The sequence below is a fragment of the Notolepis coatsorum genome (assembly GCF_963971535.1).
Source record: "Notolepis coatsorum genome assembly, chromosome: 8".
Lineage (NCBI taxonomy): Eukaryota > Metazoa > Chordata > Actinopteri > Aulopiformes > Paralepididae > Notolepis > Notolepis coatsorum.
This window is the reverse complement of record NC_140172.1, coordinates 35,087,487-35,107,059: the sequence shown is the minus strand read 5'-3', so window position 1 is coordinate 35,107,059 and position 19,573 is coordinate 35,087,487. Positions and strand designations below refer to the sequence as shown.

The 19,573-nt window shown below is 47.0% G+C and overlaps 1 protein-coding gene across 1 annotated transcript in view; it reads right to left on the bottom strand.

The window, feature by feature from the left end:
* Window positions 1-19,573, bottom strand: part of LOC311233395 (organic cation/carnitine transporter 2-like) — a gene marked incomplete at both ends in the record, with an annotated part of 77,569 nt that overhangs the window by 35,812 nt on the left and 22,184 nt on the right. The gene's annotated exons all lie outside the window — the stretch shown is intronic.

Sequence of the window (19,573 nt, the reverse complement as noted above, 5' to 3'; positions counted from 1 at the left end):
GCATATGGGATTACGTGATCCAGGAGATCCGACACATCGACCGCTTACCCCCAGCAATAGACAATCGAGCACTGGACGACCTGTCCATCAGAGTGCAGTCCCTGGTAGGGATGTTGGGAGCGCAAAGAGAGAAGGGGAGGCATGAACTTTACGCCAACTCAAATGTGGAAAGGATCCTGGAGAAGCTGCCGCCCGCTCGTCAGGAGCGCTTTAGGCGGCAGAGGGACCACAGAGACCCGAATGGCCCCGAACCGAACCTCCTCGATCTAGCAGACTTCCTGGCGAGAGAAGTCAGCAGCCTACGGCTAGATACATTCGGACGGAGCACCCCTGGCTCCAGAGAAGGAACCAGACGACTAAATGATGGAAGAAGATCGGTGACTGTGATGCACCAATCGGAGTCAGTACCGAGCAGCAGGAGCCACAGTACCCCCTCCAGAACGGAGAAGTGGAAGATAGTGTGCCCCTACTGTGAGAAAGAACACTGGCTAGCGCAATGTGACTCCTTCCCCAAGCTGAACGCGGAGGAAGCAGGTCAATGGATAAAGTCCAACAAGCGCTGTTTTCGCTGTGCGCGCTCACACATGGCAGCCGAATGCCGCTTAAAGAAAAGGTGCACCAAGTGCGATGGAGCCCATCTGGACATACTTCACGACAGTAACAGACGGCGCCCTTCACCTGCACCATCCAGCCGCAAAGCGAGCGTCATGTACATCGATCCCGCCAGCAGCAGTGGAGCCCGAGTACTCCTAAAAGTAGTGCGTGTGACACTAAGCTACCAGAATAAAGTCCTGGACACGTACGGCGTCCTCGATGACGGGTCAGAGAAGACCCTGCTGCTCGCCTCCGCTGCGGCCCAGCTAGGGCTGCGGGGAAGCGAAACCCAAATGACAATTCGGACAATAAGACGAGATTTGAAGACGATAAAGGGCGAGAATGTCTCATTCTCTATCGCAGCAAGCGGCCAGCCTGAGCGACGGTACCAGATTGCAGACGCTTTCACCAGCCAAGAAATAGGACTGTCGCGGTACACATACCCCGTCGCCAAGCTGATGGAGAAATATGCACATCTGCGCAAGTTACCGATCCCGCTCATAGACAATGCTATGCCGACCCTGTTGATAGGCTCCGACCATGCAGACCTCATTGTCCCGATAGACCGGGTTCATACCGGACCCCGAGGCTGTCCTGCAGCAGTCGAGACCCGTTTGGGATGGACTCTCCAAGGCCCGCTCGCCAAATCTCTCAACCGAAGTACAGCCACCAGATGTCTCCACTCCCGAGTCACAGAGGGAGAAACCGCACTCCTGCAACACGTAGAGCGGCTATGGACCTTGGAACAAATGCCCTTTAAGAACGGAAAGAAAGACATTCGCTCTAAAGATGACATTTACGCAATTCACCTCCTCGAGACAGGGACCAAGAGAGTCCCGGTCAACGGCGTGTTGAGATACGCCACGCCACTCCTGCGGCGAGAAGGAATGCCTACTTTCCACGCCAAGACAGACGCCACAGAACGGTACCTGCTGAACACGGAGCGGCGCTTAGCCAAGAACCCCGCCCAAGAGAGTGTATACCGCGCTGAGATTGAGAAGCTCATCACAGCGGGACACGTCACAAAGATGGACATTAAAGAGGCTGACCAGACCACTGAATCGTGGTACGTGCCCCACCACAAGGTCCATCACAACGGTAAAGACCGCATAGTATTTAACTGCAGCTACCAGATCGGATCCCAAAATCTGAATAAAGAGTTACTGCCCGGTCCCACACTCGGCCCCTCCCTACTCGGCGTTCTACTCCGCTTCCGCCAGGAAAAGGTGGCCATCAGCGGGGACATTAAAGGAATGTTCCTGCAGGTGAGATTAGTAGAGGCGGACAAGCCCCTGTTACGGTTCCTATGGAGAGAGAAGCCAGGAGATGAGCACCCAGCCATCTACCAATGGGAAGTCCTCCCCTTCGGAACGACGTGCAGCCCCTGCTGTGCGACATTTGCACTACAGAAACATGTAGCAGAGGACCCAGCAGCGGACGAAGAGGTCCGACACAGCGTAAAGAACAGCTTCTACGTAGACAACTGTCTACAAAGCCTTTCAACCCAGGAAGAAGCCGAGGCTCTCCTGATTAAACTCCGCGCCTCATTGATCAAAGGCGGCTTTGATCTCAGGCAGTGGGCCAGCAGCGATCCGCAAGTACTGCGCAGCCTCTCCTCCGAGGACAAGGCAGCCAGCAGCGAGACCTGGATGGCTACAATCCCGGGAGAAGCCCAGGAGATGACCCTGGGATTGGTGTGGCGATTCAAAACAGATTCGCTTCACTACAGACACAAGCCCCTGACTACGGAGCAGGGAAGGCCGGCGGCGGCGCCGACCACCAGACGGAGTGTGTACACAACACTCGCCCGACAATATGACCCGCTAGGATGTATTCTACCGTACACCACCAGGGCAAAAATGATTGTACGAGCATTGTGGGACAAGGACCAGGGCTGGGACGACCCCATTCCCGCACACCTTGCATCCACCTGGAGAGAGTGGGAGATGGAGCTCCACTCACTCCCAGGCGTTAATATGCGCCGAAGCTACTTCCCACCCACGGTGAGGCCAGAGACATGTAAAATGGACTTACACGTCTTCAGTGACGCCTCAGAGGTCGCATACGGATCAGTAGCCTACTTGCGGGCCCAAGACCAGGGGGGAGAGATCTACACAGCATTTGTCCTCGCCCGCTCGAGAATAGCCCCACGCAAGCAACAATCTATCCCACGTCTAGAGCTCTGCGCAGCCCTAGCCGGAGCGCACCTAGCCACGCTCATCCAACGTGAGCTCACCATACCGGTGTCTAGAACAATCCTGTGGTCAGATTCCACGACGGTACTCGCCTGGATCAAATCGGACTCATGCAAGTACAAAGTCTTCGTGGGAGTCAGAGTCACCGAGATTCAAGACTTAACCGAAGAGTTAACCGGAGAAACAGAGTGGCGCTACGTTGATACAAAACAGAACCCAGCTGACGTCATCACCCGGGGGATGCCCCTGGATGACCTCACCCGTCGCAATGTCTACAGTGACGGCCCCGCATTCCTAAGACTCCCGGAAGGACAGTGGCCCATGCCTATCCCGAGGGAAGCAAGTCCAGAGGAGGTGGAAATTAAGAAGTCTGTGTTCTGTGGATTGAGCACCGTAGCCTCCACCGACCCTAACATAGACGATTGCACGTCCATAGAGAGTGCACAACAAAGAACATTCCTGCGGTACCACCCGGAGTGCAAGTCCCCCGCTGATATGTCAGCAGCTAACTACGAGGAAGCAGAATTGCTTCTACTGCAGCGAGCCCAGAGAGACTCGTTCCCCGATGAATTGGCCTGTCTACAGGGAGGAAAGCCCGTCCCATCCGACAGCAGATTAATTCACCTGGCCCCCGAGAGCGACGCTCATACCCTCATCAGAGTGGGTGGTCGCCTACGCAGAGCCCCCAATCTACCGGATGACATTAAATACCCGATCGTATTGAACAGCCGACACAAGGTCACAGAGCTGATTATAAAGAAATACGATGAGGATGTACATCACGCAGGAGCAGAAAGAGTCTTCGCGGAAATCAGACGTCGTTACTGGATCCTACAAGGAAGAGAGGCGGTACGACGCTTCCAGCGAACATGTCTAGACTGCCGCAAGTGGCGCGCGCAGCCCAGCATACCAAGGATGGCTGACCTTCCTCCATGTCGCCTCCGAATCGGTGACAAGCCATTCCACTCAACGGGTATGGACTGCTTTGGCCCGCTGCACATAAAGAAAGGAAGAGGAACCGAGAAGCGGTGGGGTATTGTATTCAAATGCATGACCACCAGAGCGATACACATCGAGCTTCTCCCGACCATGAGCACAGACTCATTCCTTATGGCCTTCCGAAGATTCACATCACGGAAAGGAAGACCGTCTACCCTATTGTCCGATCATGGGACAAACTTCAAAGGCGGCGAAAGAGAGCTGAGAGAGAGCTTCCAAGCTATGGGCCCAGAACTTAAGACCCACCTCGCTCCAGCACAGGTTGATTTCCAATTCAACCCCCCAAACGCACCCCACTTCGGTGGCACTTGGGAACGAGAAGTGCGCTCCATAAAGACAGCCCTGTACGCAGTACTTGGGGCCCAGACTGTGGCGGAAGAAGTCCTACTGACAGTCCTCACGGAGATTGAGGGAGTACTTAACTCGAAGCCCCTCGGATATGTCTCCAGTGATGTGGCGGATATCGACCCAGTTACCCCCAACACACTCCTGATGGGGCGGCTAGATCCTGCATTACCCCAGACAATGTACCGGCCTGAAGAAGCGAACGGCCGACGAATGTGGAGGTACAGCCAAGTATTAGCCGACAAGTTTTGGAACAGTTTCCTACTGCACTACCTACCGTCTCTACAGACCCGCCAGAAGTGGGTAAAGGAGAGAGACAATTTGACAGAAGGAACAGTCGTCATGATTATTGATCAATCACTGCCCAGAGCTATGTGGCCGGCCGGCCGCGTAAGCAAAGTGATCACCGGTGCCGACGGCAAGGTCCGAGCAGCTGAAGTGCTCGTCCAGGGTCGCACTTACACCCGTCCCGTGGCAAGGCTCATAGAACTGCCTCGACTCCCAGACACAATCGATGATGACCATGACCCTACAACCCTATGACTTTGTGAAGTTGACTGACCCCTACAGCAAACCCTTATGTGTAAATAGACAACGCGATTAATCTGTCTCTGTTTAACTGATTAGGTCTGGGACCTATTCAGGGGGTGGCTGTTGTGAAGGGCCAGATTAAACCGAATATATATATTTACTTATATATATATATTTAATTGTATTTGTATATTCTCTAATATTCCCTGATATCCCTTGTATATTCCTTGTACAATATGCATTGAATATCCATTCTAGCCTACTGAACATCCCATAATAGTCTCCATTCTACTATTGGTCGAGACCTTGGTGCCAGGCTGCCATACCCCTCAGACCCAGTTCAAACGTACCGCTCCACATGTACGAACAAGTCCTAGTTCCGCGTAGGAATCTGGCTACCGCACCACTAATGGGACTATTTGTTCATAGTGCGTATATATACTGCGCTACTAAAGTAGGACTTTCTTTTCAGTCCAGTTTCTTACCCCCCAATAGAGTCACAGACGTAAAGCCTCCCCGCGACGCCACGTGTGGGAGTAAGGCCAAGTTCGCCTACCATCGGTATTGAGACATCGTGTATATTAATATTTGAATAGTCATATTTGGCACTATATCGTCGAGTTGGACGTAGTCTATTAAGCTAATAATAGTCTGTTAATATATAGTGCTTCGTGCGGTGAGAATACTACCGTAGTCAGTACCCCATCGTTTCGGGCAGAGAACTGGCTGCTTACCCAGGGTGGTTGACCCCATGTGAAGCTGCACCCGAGGAGCCCCAGAGCCGACGAGCGAGTGGACCTGTATACCGGATTATTCTACCGACGACAGACCGCCTTCCCAGGCACGGATTATGCTTTGTATACTTTGATTATTCCATGGATAAAGACCCCCGACACTGCCGTGTGTTGGAACCCCCCCCCCTGGAGAGGACGCAAGGTGAGGAGACGCTCTGCAAGACGAGGTCGCTTCACGTCTCTCCCCCGTGGACCGGAGAGAGCCGGCCCACAAAGAGTCCACCTGCTTTCATCTGTGGTCCAAGGATCGCCGGCGCATTGAACGGCACTACAGTGGGTTCACCTGGGATACCCTTGGCCGGACGAGGCAGCCGGATTCTACCCCCCCCCCCCCCTCCTACTCCTGTCGGCTTACAAGCGACCGGATTAACCCCCTCTAGTGTATCTAGTATATAATCATTAAAGTATCATTGCTGTTATTCCTTAACTATTCCAGGTCGTATATTTACCACCTGCGCCTTCAGAGATTGGACATTCTCTATTGATATACCGACGAATACTCTTTGCCATAAAAGTGCATACTATTTCAATTCATAAATGTAATTAAGTGATTAAGTGCTTGTTCTACACACCATCGCTGTGTAGAAATAAAGACCTGTTTCGACTTCGTACATTTGTGTTGGATCCGTTTCATCTACGTGAGAGTGTTTATGATAATATATTTATGCCGTGTACTGGGTGGCCGAATATTAAGTACAAAGGTAGTGGTAGTAAGTATCATATCTAGTAATACAGTCAGGGAATTGTACCCCTCAGTTACAGATACTATACTGTACTTCTACTGTAAACAGATACTATACTGTATGTATACTGTAAACAGATACTATACTGTACTTCTACTGTAAACATATACTATACTGTACTTATACTGTAAACAGATACTGTATTTCTACTGTAAACTGATATTATACTGTACTTATACTGTAAACAGATGCTATACTGTATGTCTACTGTAAAAATATACTATACTGTACTTCTACTGTAAACATATAATATGCTGTACTTCTACTGTAAACAGATAATATACTGTACTTCTACTGTAAACAGATACTATATGTAACCCAGGGTTCAGATTCATAACTATTTAGTCATAGGGACATAAATAGTTAATGCTATTATGTAAGAACATTTGTGATGTCACAGTATGATGTCATAATAGAACATTCTAGAACATAGAACCTTCTAGAACGTTTGTGGTGATGTCGTAATAGACCTTTCTGGAACATAGAACATTCTGGAATGTTTGTGGTGATGTCATAATAGAACTTTCTAGAACGTAAAACATTCTGGAACCACCGTATGATGGCATGATAGAAGGTTCTGGAACCTTTGTGAACATTCTGGGATGTTTGTGGTGATGTCATAATAGACAATTCTAGAACATTTGTGTACAGTATATATTCAACAATTCTCTCAACCAAGGTGCCTTGCCTACCGTTTTGCTGTGGAAAGGCAGCGAGAGAGATGGTGAAGGTCTAGCTATGGAAAGATGGAATACTAACATGAGGGGGAGTGAGCGGTGGTGGAAGGCGAGCCATGCAGCTTATGGAGAGCGGGGAGAGTGGAGTCCTCGTGAATGGCCCCGGCCGGAGCAAGACAGTCCAGGGTTTTGGGTGAATCGAGATGGGAGCGAGTGGAATGAGGGCTTGCGTCAGGAGGGACGCGAGTCACCGGGTGCGAGCCCAGTGTCCCCTCGGGGTGTGACGTGTGGAGAGGGAAGTGAGAAGGAGGTCTCGGAGATGGTGGAAGACAAAGGGAAGGAGTCGGATGGTGTAAAGAAGAAGAAGAAGGAAGAGGAAGAACGGCAAGTGGAGCTACGAATTTCCAGAACGACCGATATTCGCGATCAGTCGGAGTACAGTGGGGAGGAGAGGGAGAAAGAAGAGAGGGAGGAGGAGGGGTGGGAAACGGTGGGGAAGAAGAGGAAGAAGCGGACGGAGAGGAACGACAGCGATGGGGATAGCCAGGGCAAGGGTGAGAGTAGGGGGGAGGAGAGGGGGGGAGAAGGGGGGAAGAGGAAGAAAGGGGGGGACGATAGCTCAAGTGGGCCGGGAGACGAGGGTGCTGGAAAAGATGTGGCAAAAGCGGAAGTGATCCATATAGTGGTCAGGCTTGAGGGGGAGAGGGATGAGAGGAAAGTAGGTAGGCTCGAGTGGCCCAAACTCATTGCCGAGCGATTAGGAGAGGTAAAGTACGTGAACGTTTTGTGGGATGGGAATCTGGCCGTAGGGTGTGGTAGTGAGGGGCAGGTGGAGGTGGCTAGGAAGATGCAGAGCATTGGGGGGGTGGGTATAAGTAAGGTGGCGAGAGTAGGGGAGAAGAGGGGGGGGGGATGTAAGGGGGTGATAGCTGGGGTACCGGTCGAGGTTATAGTAGAGCAGCTGGTGGAAGAGCTAAGGGAGAACGGGCGTAATGGCATAGTTAAGAGTGCAGAAAGGATGAAGAGGGGAGCAGAGAGGGCAGTGACGGGGACGGTAGTGATTACGTTTGAGGGTGGGGTTGTTCCTAGGGAGGTGTTTGTAGGGAGTAGGATGTATAGGGTTAGGGAATTTGTTCATAATCCTCTTAGGTGCTATAGGTGCCAGGGGTTTGGCCATATAGCTACTACGTGTAGGAAGGGGATGAGGTGCGCTAGGTGTGGCGGGGAACATGAATATGGGAAGTGTGGAGAGGGAGTGAAGCCGAAGTGCTGTAGTTGTGGTGGGGAGCATAGTGTAGCATTTCGGGGGTGCGAGGTGATGATGAAGGAGGTCGCGGATCGGAGAGAGAGAAGGGAGGGTAAGTTGACGTATGCTGGGGCGGTTAGCAGGGCAGGACAGGGTAGCCAAGAAAGGGTGCAGGGGGTTGAAGGAGGGCATTTGGCAGTGAGGGTAGAGCAGGTGGAAAGAGAGAGGGGAAGGGAGGAGAAATTAGGTATTGTGGCCTTCGTGGCAGGGGTAGTTACTGGTATGGCAGAGGCTAAGGGTAGAACAGAGATGGTGAAGATGATTGTTAGGATAGCGGTTCAACATCTGGGATTGGAAGGTCTGGACTGGAAGGAGGTGTGTAATGAATTGGCTGAGGGGGCTGCGAGGGACAAGGCTGCGAGGGACAAAGCAGCCCAGGATAAGATAGCAGGGGGCAAGGAGGGTCCCGCGGAGGGGGGCTCAGGCAGGAAGTAGCAGCAGTAGCTGCACTCCAATGGACAATGTAGTTGATGACGGGGTCCAGTAGAAGAAGAAAAAGAAGGTGAAGAAGGAGAAGAAGGAGAAGAAGAAGAGCCCATAAAAAGAATTGCGGAGGGCAGTAATACGCCACGATGCGTCTACTCTGCCGGAAATTCAAATAAGAAGAAGAAGAAGAAGTTCTCATATCTCAGAAGACCAAGTATCACTTGTTGTTTCCGGCTACTTGTCTGTAAGCTTGAATATATTCTGTAGATACAATTTAAAATCCCCACATGGAAAAGGAAACAATGTCCTGTACAATTCTTAACACTTTGGGTTCCGGCCAGAAATCCGGAAAATGACTGTGGATTGCCAGCTCTATTTGTCTATGGAGAAGTTGCCCTTCTTTGCAGGGCTATAACTTTTTAAATCCTATTGCTAGATTGCCATTATTAGGGCCCATTCAATGTCCTATATGTAATGTTCAGGGTGAAGCAACGTTAAACTTTTTCATTCACATATTCATACTAAAATATGGTCTAAGGTATAATAAGTATGTTTTCATCTCTTTCTGCAGCTTTTTCCAGAACGTGATCTATAGCCCCAAATGCATTATATTGATGATGAAATACAGTTTGATGGCAATCGGCGCGATATAAAAAAATCCAACTGGACATGGTTCTAGAAGTTACTACACGTCATCTGATGTTGACCGGATGGCCGAGGGGGCGTTTATAATTCCGTGGGCAGCATTATACCATTCATCTAATGTGGGTCATATGTTCATCAGATCAGTTAGTATAGGAGACATTGAAAAATAAAGCTGAATCTTACCGTATCTTCCTCGCGCCGTTGGGCGATGAGCGTGGAGTAAACATTTTCCTATTATGGGATGTTGAAATACCCGGTCCATTTCCAGCTTGTATAATAGTATATACGTCCAAATCATGTTGTTTATCGAGTTATTGGCAACGGATCGCTATGTAGTGTGTCGAGCTAGAGTGCAGGGACCTATACCGAGTGCCCGGAAGTAATATGGGTGATCTGCACATCGTCCAGATAACTTCCTGTTTGGCGATTGCGCCGATCGGCCACCAGATGGCGCTCTTGAACCGCTAGAGAGTTCAGTGGGTCTTTTTGGTGGGTCTCAGGCCAGCGGATGGGAAATATGAATCCGATCACAGATTTTTGAAATATTGATATCAAAGACGAGTTACGGCGTCTTCGGCAACTTGAGCATGGCGGGGAAGGACGCCTAAACTCGTCTTCTGGCACTTAAAGTGTTAATGAGCTGCGTCTGGAGGGAAGGCTCTGTGATGTGGTTATTAAAGTCAACAGCACCGAGTTTAACGCCCACAAGGCAATCCTGTGTGGCTGCAGCACCTATTTCAGGTACGTTTAGCTTGGTTCAGGTTAGCTTGGTTCAGGTTAGCTTGGTTAGTAAACAGATACCATACTGTACTTTTACTGTAAACAGATACTGTACTGTACTTCTACTGTAAACAGATAATATACTCTACGTCTACTGTAAAAATATACTATACTGTACTTCTACTGTAAACAGATACTATACTGTATGTATACTGTAAACAGATACTATACTGTAATTCGACTGTAAACATATACTGTACTTATACTGTAAACAGATACTGTACTTCTACTGTAAACTGATATTATACTGTACTTATACTGTAAACAGATGCTATACTGTATGTCTACTGTAAAAATATACTATACTGTACTTCTACTGTAAACATATAATATGCTGTACTTCTACTGTAAACAGATATTATACTGTACTTCTACTGTAAACAGATAGTATACTGTACTTCTACTGTAAACAGATACTATACTGTACTTATAATGTAAAAATATACTATACTGTACTTCTACTGTAAACCGATACTATGCTGTACTTCTACTGTAAACATATACTACACTGTACTTCTACTGTAAACAGATACTATACTGTACTTCTACTGTAAAAATATGGTATACTGCACTTCTACTGTAAACAGATACTATACTGTACTTCTACTGTAAACAGATACTATACTGTACTTCTACTGTAAACAGATACTATACTGTACCTCTACTGTAAAAAGATACTTCTACTGTGCTAAGACCCTATACTTCTACAGTGAAAATATATTACTACTAGGGCTGTCCCCGACTAAGGATTTGGATAGTCGACTATGATTGGCCAAAATGTGCAGACTAATTAGTTGACTAAAAAAAAAGAAAAGAAAAAAAAGTATAATATATATATATATATATATATTTTTTTATCATTCCATTTGGGCTGTGGGGGGTGCTTAATGTCTGAAGGAGTCGACAGAAGGCTTCAAAAGCATGCATTTGGTCCACTGATAGATACATCTTGATATTTGTCTAGTCTAGTGTGTTCATTAGATGGGTGAAATCCTCTTTCAGTGCCTCTGTGCCTGTTTTCTTAGGCAGTTGGCCTCTGGTATGCGTGCCATTAGCGTTAGCCACGCTTCTAAGAGGTTGGCAGTCGACTACGGCTCCTTTCGACCGATTAGTCTAATAGGGGTCAGCCCTAATTACTACACAGGACAGAATGTTGCTTACTGTTTACTCATCAGATATCTCTCTACTCTGTGTCCCACAGAGCCCTCTTCACTCGCTGGAGCGACTCAGAGAAAGCAGTCTACACTATCCCTGGGTTGTCCCCGGGTATGATGCAGCTCATCATAGAGTACTCCTACACAAGCTTTGTGCTGGTGACAGCAGAGAACGTGGAAGAGCTTCTGGTGGCTGCAGACCAGCTTCGCGTCACTGGCATAGTAGGAGTGTGCTCTGACTTCCTAGAAGGCCAGCTGTCTCTGGAAAACTGTGTCGGAATCTGGAGGTTCGTGGACATCTACAACTGCCCTGACCTGAGGCGCAAGGCCCATCTCTTCATCGTGTGCCACTTTGAGGAGATGCTGCGCGTCTCACAGGAGTTTGTGGAGCTGTCCCTGCAGCAACTGATGGACATCATCGAGAGGGATGATCTGAACGTGAAGAGTGAGGAGACGGTGTTCGAGGCCGTCCTCCGTTGGATCGACCACTCCCGTGAGGAGCGTAAAACACACATCCCTTTGCTGCTGCCCAAGGTAACTAATTGTATTACGGATACACAACCATGGTTGTTAGTGCCTGAGCCACATTTATTTTTTATTTAATTTTTATTATTTGACTTTTTCTTGTTTGTCTGTCTCTTGTCAAGGTCATTATGATTCATGTTACTGTTATTATTGTTGTCATCGCTGTTGTCATTGTTATTATTATTATTATTATTATTATTATTATTATTATTATTATTATTATTATTATTATTATTATTATTATTATTATTATTATTATTATTATTATTATTATTATTATTATTTTTTTTTTTTTTGATCAAATTTTTTTATTGACATTCTCACGAAACAAGACAACACATTAACCACAATCACAATACATAGAACTTCACAAGAAAATAACAAAAACAATAATAATAATGACTAACAATTATACAGACAAGAGAAAAGAAACCAGAGTTCAACCTACTAAATTAATTCCAAGGGGTACTATCTAATAAATGGTCTTTCCCAGTGTTCAGTCCCGATTCCCGGCCGTGTGACCCCATATTAATAAAACGTACATCTCCAACCCACCACAAGGACAATTTTTTGGGGGAACACGACCTGAAAACAGAGCAATGAACCTTCATGAAAAAACAAAAACCTGTAGGTGTTCCATAGACTCACAGAGACCGTGTAAAAGTGGCCAAACAGTGAATAACTAGTTAAATAGCTGCCCCCCCATAATATCCCCAGCTAAACTCAAGTTGACAAGACAAGGGACAAGACAGACAAAAACATTTCCTCCTCCCCCTCCCAAGAGACCGCCGGACTCACCCGAACACGCACCCCAACCCCGCTCAGCCGCACACTGCGGTCTTTACCTTCTCAGCTGCTGCGAACCACAGGTCAATTCCAGCCTGCCCCACCCCAATCACCCGGGCTGTGGATATCTCAAGATAAATCACATCCAATAGAGTTAGGGACCAGTTAATCATTGTAAGCTTCTCAGGCTCCTTCCATCTCATTGCTATTAGCTTCTTCGCTGCTGTGACGCCCGCTAGGACAACCCTTTTCAGTTGTACGGACGCGGGTAGTGTCGTTATATCGTTCAGGAGTAGCGTAACAGCTGTGAATGGGATAGTTAAGCCACACAGATCTGAAAGTTTGTCCGTTATTGACCTCCAGAAGCGGGCCACTGGTGGGCAATCCCAATACATATGCATATAAGTGCCAGTGGCCTTTTGAGAGCACAAAGTGCACCGAGAGTCGGTTATCAGTCCCATAGCAAATAGCTTCCTAGGTGTAAGATAGGTCCTATGAATATAATTAAAATTAATTTGCTGGTGATTGGGGTTGCGGGAAGATAATGCCACATTTGCCCAAACATCATCCCAGTCAAACTCGGGGTCCAACTCCGGGATATCCACACGCCAGATTGTATCCAATGATACATTTTTATACGTGGATTGAATTAAGAGCGTATAAAAGTCGGAGACAAACCCTCTGGATGTCGTCCTGTCCACTATGAGCCTGAGGAAGGGGTGTGGGTGCAAGGCTTGAGCCCACGGTACGCCATGCGCCCTCAGTGCTGACCTTAGTTGAAGGTAAAGAAAGAAGGACTCGCCGGGAAGATCATAAAATTCTCTTAAGTCCTGAAACGCACGGAGGCCGTTCTTATCATAAATATCCTCCAGAGTATGCACTCCCCTCCTTTGCCATTGAGGAATATTAACCGGCTTGTGTCCAACAAGTAATTGCTGGTTATTAAAAATTGGAGAGTCCAGGTGCCAAGGGCATTTAACCCCACACGACCTCTGTACATTACGCCACGTTTGGATCACGTGAGTTATGATCGGTCCATACCTCAGCCGGCATTTCGCAATAGAGACAGTGGAGTACACTACATCCTGCAATCTTAGCGGAGACACCGCCGCCGCTTCTAAGGAGCGCCACGATACAGCCTCTACAGGGTCTAGCCAGCACATCAGAGGTCTCAGTGAAAAGGACCAGAAATAAAGTTTAAAATCAGGGATTGCGAGGCCCCCATCTTGTTTCCTACGTTGAGTAGTAGCCCTTTTGATTCTCGGGCGTTTGTTATTCCAGACAAACTTAGATACCATCGATTGTACCTTGCGCCAGTGGTCTATTGGAGGGGGCAGGGGGAGCATTGAGCTAATAAAATTTATCCTAGGCAGGATGTTCATTTTGATTATGGAAGCCCGGGCTTGTAAGGAGTTAGGAAGGGACGACCACCTGTCTAGATCCTGGCGTATTTTATCATAAGTACCCGTGAAGTTGTACTTAGTAGTTTGGTTCAGCGTGGGGAATATCTCTATGCCCAGGTATTTAAAATGTTCTACTATGGGGATATCAGCTGGTAGTCGTACCGCCTTGGCCAGTTCATTAAGAGGTAGGCAGGCTGATTTGTTCCAGTTAATCTTAAAACCTGACAATTTACCAAAGTCGTCGATTATCCTCAATAATTTTGTGGCCGACCGGAAGGGGTCGTCCATGAAAATCAGCAGGTCATCCGCATAGAGAGCAATTTTGTGTGGAGTATTGTTGACCATTATGGGGACGATGTCCTCCGATTGCCTAATAAATTGGGCCAAAGGTTCGAGGGAAAGCGCGAACAGTCCCGGGCTCAGAGGGCAACCCTGTCTAGAAGATCTGGAGACTGGAAAGAGTGTGGAACAGTTTTTGCCTGTCAGTATCATCGCAGACGGCGAGGCATACAGGACTTTAATCATATGAATAAAACTCTTTCCAAGACCCATGACCTCAAGTACCTTCCACAGGTATGACCACTCAAGTCTGTCAAACGCCTTCATGGCATCCAAAGACAGAACTGTGGATGGAGTTGTATTGTCTTTACTGTTATCGATTACATGCAACAGCCTCCTAAGATTATCTGCAGCCAGACGCCCCGGGATAAAACCAGTTTGATCGCAGTGTACCAATACAGACATAAATCTCTGCAGGCGACGGGCCAGCACCTTGGCAAACACCTTTAAATCGGCCCCGAGAAGACTCAAGGGTCTATAGCTACCACAATCATTGGGATCTTTGTCCTTTTTGAGAAGTAAAGAAATCAACGCCATATTGACATCTCTTGAGAACTCCCCTTGTTCGATAGCGTAATTGATCATATCGAGCATCAATGGACCCAGTTGGTCCCAGAAAGCTAAATACACTTCGGGTGGAATACCATCCCAGCCTGGCGCCTTACCCCTCTGCATTTCAACAATAGTCTCCCTCAATTCTACGAGAGTAATCGGTCTCCCCAGTTCCTTGGCCTCTTCCTCAGAAATGTGGGGTATCTCAAGCCCGCCAATGAACGATTCAAATCTAGAGTCATCCAGATTACCCTCTGAGCTATATAACTGTGAGTAGAACTCTTTAAAAGTGTCATTGATCTTTTTCGAATCAGTAGTGACTGCACCCTGGCTCGTCCTAATCGAGGGGATATCTGAGAAATGATCATTTGAGCGTATTTTCATTGCCAATAGATGGCTAGGTCTGGAGCCGTGAAAATAGTAATTTTGTCTTGTCCTATGTATCAAAAACTCAGACTGTTGTTTAAGTATGGAGTTTATTTCTTTTTTGACTATCTTACGTTGTGTGTTTAGTCGTTCATTATAGTCAGTTTGCAAGGATGCGTATAGGTCCGCATATAATGATTCCAGTCCTTCTAGCTTTTTTGACCGGGATTTTCGCAAATTGGAGGCAAATAGTGTGACATGACCCCTGATGAATCCTTTCAATGCGTTCCACAGGACCCTAGGGTCTTCTACTGTGCCAACGTTGATCTGCAAAAATTCAGCTAGTTTACTCCTGAACTCAGAACAGAAGTCATCGTTCTTTAGCAAGGTCGAATTAAAACGCCATCTGGGAGCTCTTGCGGAGAGCCTGCCAAAGGTTGCCGTAAGGAAAATCCCCTTGTGGTCTGAGAGAGCCAAGGGAACCAATGAGACATCGAAACTATCAAACATATTAGGGGACGCGAATGCATAGTCAATTCGAGAGAAGCTTTTGTGTCTGGCTGACAGGTGAGAGTAATCTCTGAGGGTGGGGTTGCATATGCGCCAGAGGTCTGTGAGCCCCGTGTCTTTGGCCCACATCCTGAGGGCCTTAGAGGCCCGTTTCTGGTCGCTCGTTTCAGAGGGCCCGGACCTATCCATCTCCGCATCCCAGCACGCATTAAAATCGCCACCCACAATGAGAGCGTATCCATTAAGTTCCAACATATTCTTCGTGATTGTATTATAGAACGCTGAATCAAATGTGTTAGGAGCATACAATGCTATTATAGCCATCTTCCTATGCAAGAATTCAACTTTTGCTATAGTAATCCTTCCCTCCGTGTCCGACCATACATCCAAGATTTTGATATCAAGGTTACGTCTTGTAACTATGACTACTCCTTTCGTCTTATCATCGGCTGAGGATGAGGAGATAACGTGATATTGCCGATTTGCCAGTCTTGACACGTCACCTACCATTAAATGCGTCTCACTAAGGAGAGCAAGGTCAATATTTCTCCTCTTCAATAGCCAAAGGACACTGGCACGCTTGTGTGGGGCGTTAAGCCCTCCTGCGTTCCAAATTAAAATATTCAATTTAGCCATGGTCGAGCTTGTATAAGTGCGTAGAGAACATACCCGTGCAGCCAGGCTGAGTACAGAGGTGCCGATCCCGGCGGGCCCGGACGGTCAATCCCAGGAGTTCAGAGGAGGAACACTTACACATATATAAGACAACAGTACATAGAACACATAAAAATACCACCCCAGCTACAGCCCCCCCTCCTTCTACTCTAAACCCTAACCCACCCGTCCTACTATAAGTTCCTCTATACCCACTCTCCAATCCCCACCCTATGCCCCATCCACTGAGGATGGTCATCTTCCTATCACTTCCCACTAGAGACATGGATCAATAAGACGCTTCCCACTCCCACCCCCCTCTAGATAAACCCCTGAGTAAACCCCCACTAGTCCAATAAACACAAATAATAATAAAATAAAATTCAATAAAGATATCGGTCGAAAACCACCTGAGCCCTGGCCCCAACATGAGACAACCATAATGGTAAAAATAGCCATTATTAAATAATAACTCCGCATCAACCTGCAGCCCTCTATTTCCGAATCTGCGCTTCAACATCACATTGTTATAGCCCAAAAAGGTATAGGAAAATTCAAAACAAAATTAAATTAAAGCATCCCAGCCGATAGTCTAAGGCAGGTTCGGGTCACAGGTTAATTGTGCAAAATTGTGTGAACAGTGTCAATTAAACAATGACAAAAAAAAGGAGGAAGGGAAAAAAAAAATGTATGGTCAAAGTGCACCCCTTTAGCCGTCCCTCTGATCAGGCACAACGGCTGAAATGACCTAACCTATGTAAGAATAGAATTAAACACAATCATTCATTAATCAATCCGGGGATGGTAATAGGCAACACCTGACACCACCTGTCATCATACATTGTTTCAATAAAGATATCGGTCGGAGCAGTTAGTCCAAGGTAGGATCGAATCACAGTTAAATTGCTCATTCAAATGCCCTTAAAACAGCGACACTAATTATTATATAATTACTCAGCATCAACCCTGTAACCAACTACCTTGGAGTCTGCATATTAATGTCGCAACGTTATAGTATAAGTGGATCACGGAAAATTCAAAACACATTTAAGGCAGATTAGCAGTTAGTCCAAGGTAGGATCGGATCACAGTTAAATTGCTCATTCAAATGCCATTAAAACAGCGACAATAATTATTATATAATTACTCAGTATCAACCTGTAACCATCTACCTTGGAGTCTGCATATTAATGTATCAACGTTATAGCATAAGTGCCTCACGGAAAATTCAAAACAAAATTAAGGCGAGTCAGCTGTTAGTCCAAGGTAGAACCGGATCACATTTAAATCGCGCATATAGATGACATAAAAACAGCGACAATAGGAAAGAAAAAAGAAAGGAAGAGAGGGTAATGGCTAGAGTGCAAGCCATATAACCATATAGCCATGAAGTGCAAGCCATACCCGACCCAACCTGTTATCAAATATTGTATATGCATATTCAACCGACCTTGGCATCTACTTTGGATCACCAAAGCTCAAAACAACCTGGATATAAAAATAAAAAGCATACCAGAAGTTAGTTAGGGACTCGGTCACTCTTGAACTGTGCAAACCAATGTCCCTTTGAACAGCAACAGCAACCAAAATACGTAACCATTAACGAATGTCTCAGCGCAGACCATAGTCGAAGCCCGTTGGTTAGCCCGAGGCTAGCGCGTAAGCTAGTGACGAATCCGGATAGCACGTTAGCCTACTATGTACATTGTTCAGCTAGCTCGTTAGCTTCCAAAGAGGCGATACACAAGTACGACCATGAGGTCAGCTTTAGCAAGTAACAGAAGTCATTGGGAAGCCCCGCTAGTTGGATGGGCAGAGGACAGTTAGCATGTCTGGGCATGACAGCAAGTGTTTGTGAATAGTCGACCTAATCAATGTATATAGGCCCAAACCGCCAAGTCACTCACCCTCCATAGATATCAAGCAACAGACTCGGGTGTCTCCGCGAGATATTCCTTCGCTTTAGCCAACGACCAAAACAAACGCTGACCACCGACCTTCTCCAACACAGATAGTTTCGCGGGAGCGAATAACGTGGGCCTCAGGCCTAGTTTCCATAGCTTAGTCAGGACCACCTTGTACTCGGCTCTCTGAGCTTGAACCTCCGGTGTAAAGTCCTCGAAAATGGCCACTTTGTGATCGCCAAGCCTCAGAGTACCCCTTCTGGTACGAGCCGACCGCATGATGATTTCTCTCTGTTGGAGTCTGTTCAGCTTGACTATGATGGGCCTCGGTTCTTTGTTCACGCCGGGAGAAAACCTGCCCGCTCTGTAGGCCGACTCACAGATAGGAGGCGAGGGGAGGACGTCCGTCCCTAGTATCTTCTGCAGCAGTTCGGGCATGGTCTCAGAGAGACGGCCTTCACCGCTGGTCTCCGGTACTCCAACAATCCTGACGTTGTGGCGTCTATCCCGGGACTGCATCTCCTCCATCGCCGACTGTAGTTTGTTGACTTCAGCCTGCCTAGCCAGCAGGGCGGATTCAAGACCCGCCATCTTCTCACACTGTGATGATACCTCCGTCGTTAGCATGGCTAGTTCGTTAGCATTAGCCGATGAGGCAGCGTGAATCGTCTCCATCTTGTCTGTCAGCGGGACTACCGCCAGCCGTATTTCTTCTGATATCTCACGACGGAGGCTGATACAGAAATCCGCCAACACTTTCTTCTGTGCTTCAGCGATGCGTGCCTCAGAGTCTGCGTGTACTTTCTTCTGTGCTTCAGCGATGCGTGTCTCAGAGTCTGCGTGTAGCTTGGTCATGACCAAGAGCACAGCTTCGCTTAACTCCCCGACAGCGGGAGACGGTGCGGCCATGCTCGGCGGTGTCGGTGTCGTGCCTAATTCTTTCATGGCTCTGGTTTCCACCCCCGCCATCGTAGAAAGTCGAAAAAAGTTGATGAATGTATACTAAACACGACGACCTAGCAAACAGATAAAAAACAAATAAAAATAAAATAAAGACTAATGGGGAGAAACGTATATTCAGCACGGTAGAAGGGAGCTCATGTGAAACACGTCTACTCCATGATCGCTCAGCTCCGCCCCCCATTATTATTATTATTATTATTATTATTATTATTATTATTATTATTATTATTATTATTATTATTATTATTATTATTATTATTATTATTATTATTATTATTATTATTATTATTATTATTATTGTACTGTTATGTTCTGTTTTATGTATGAAAATAAAATAAAATAAAAACACTTATAAAAAAAAACGAATTGTATTGTACTGTGC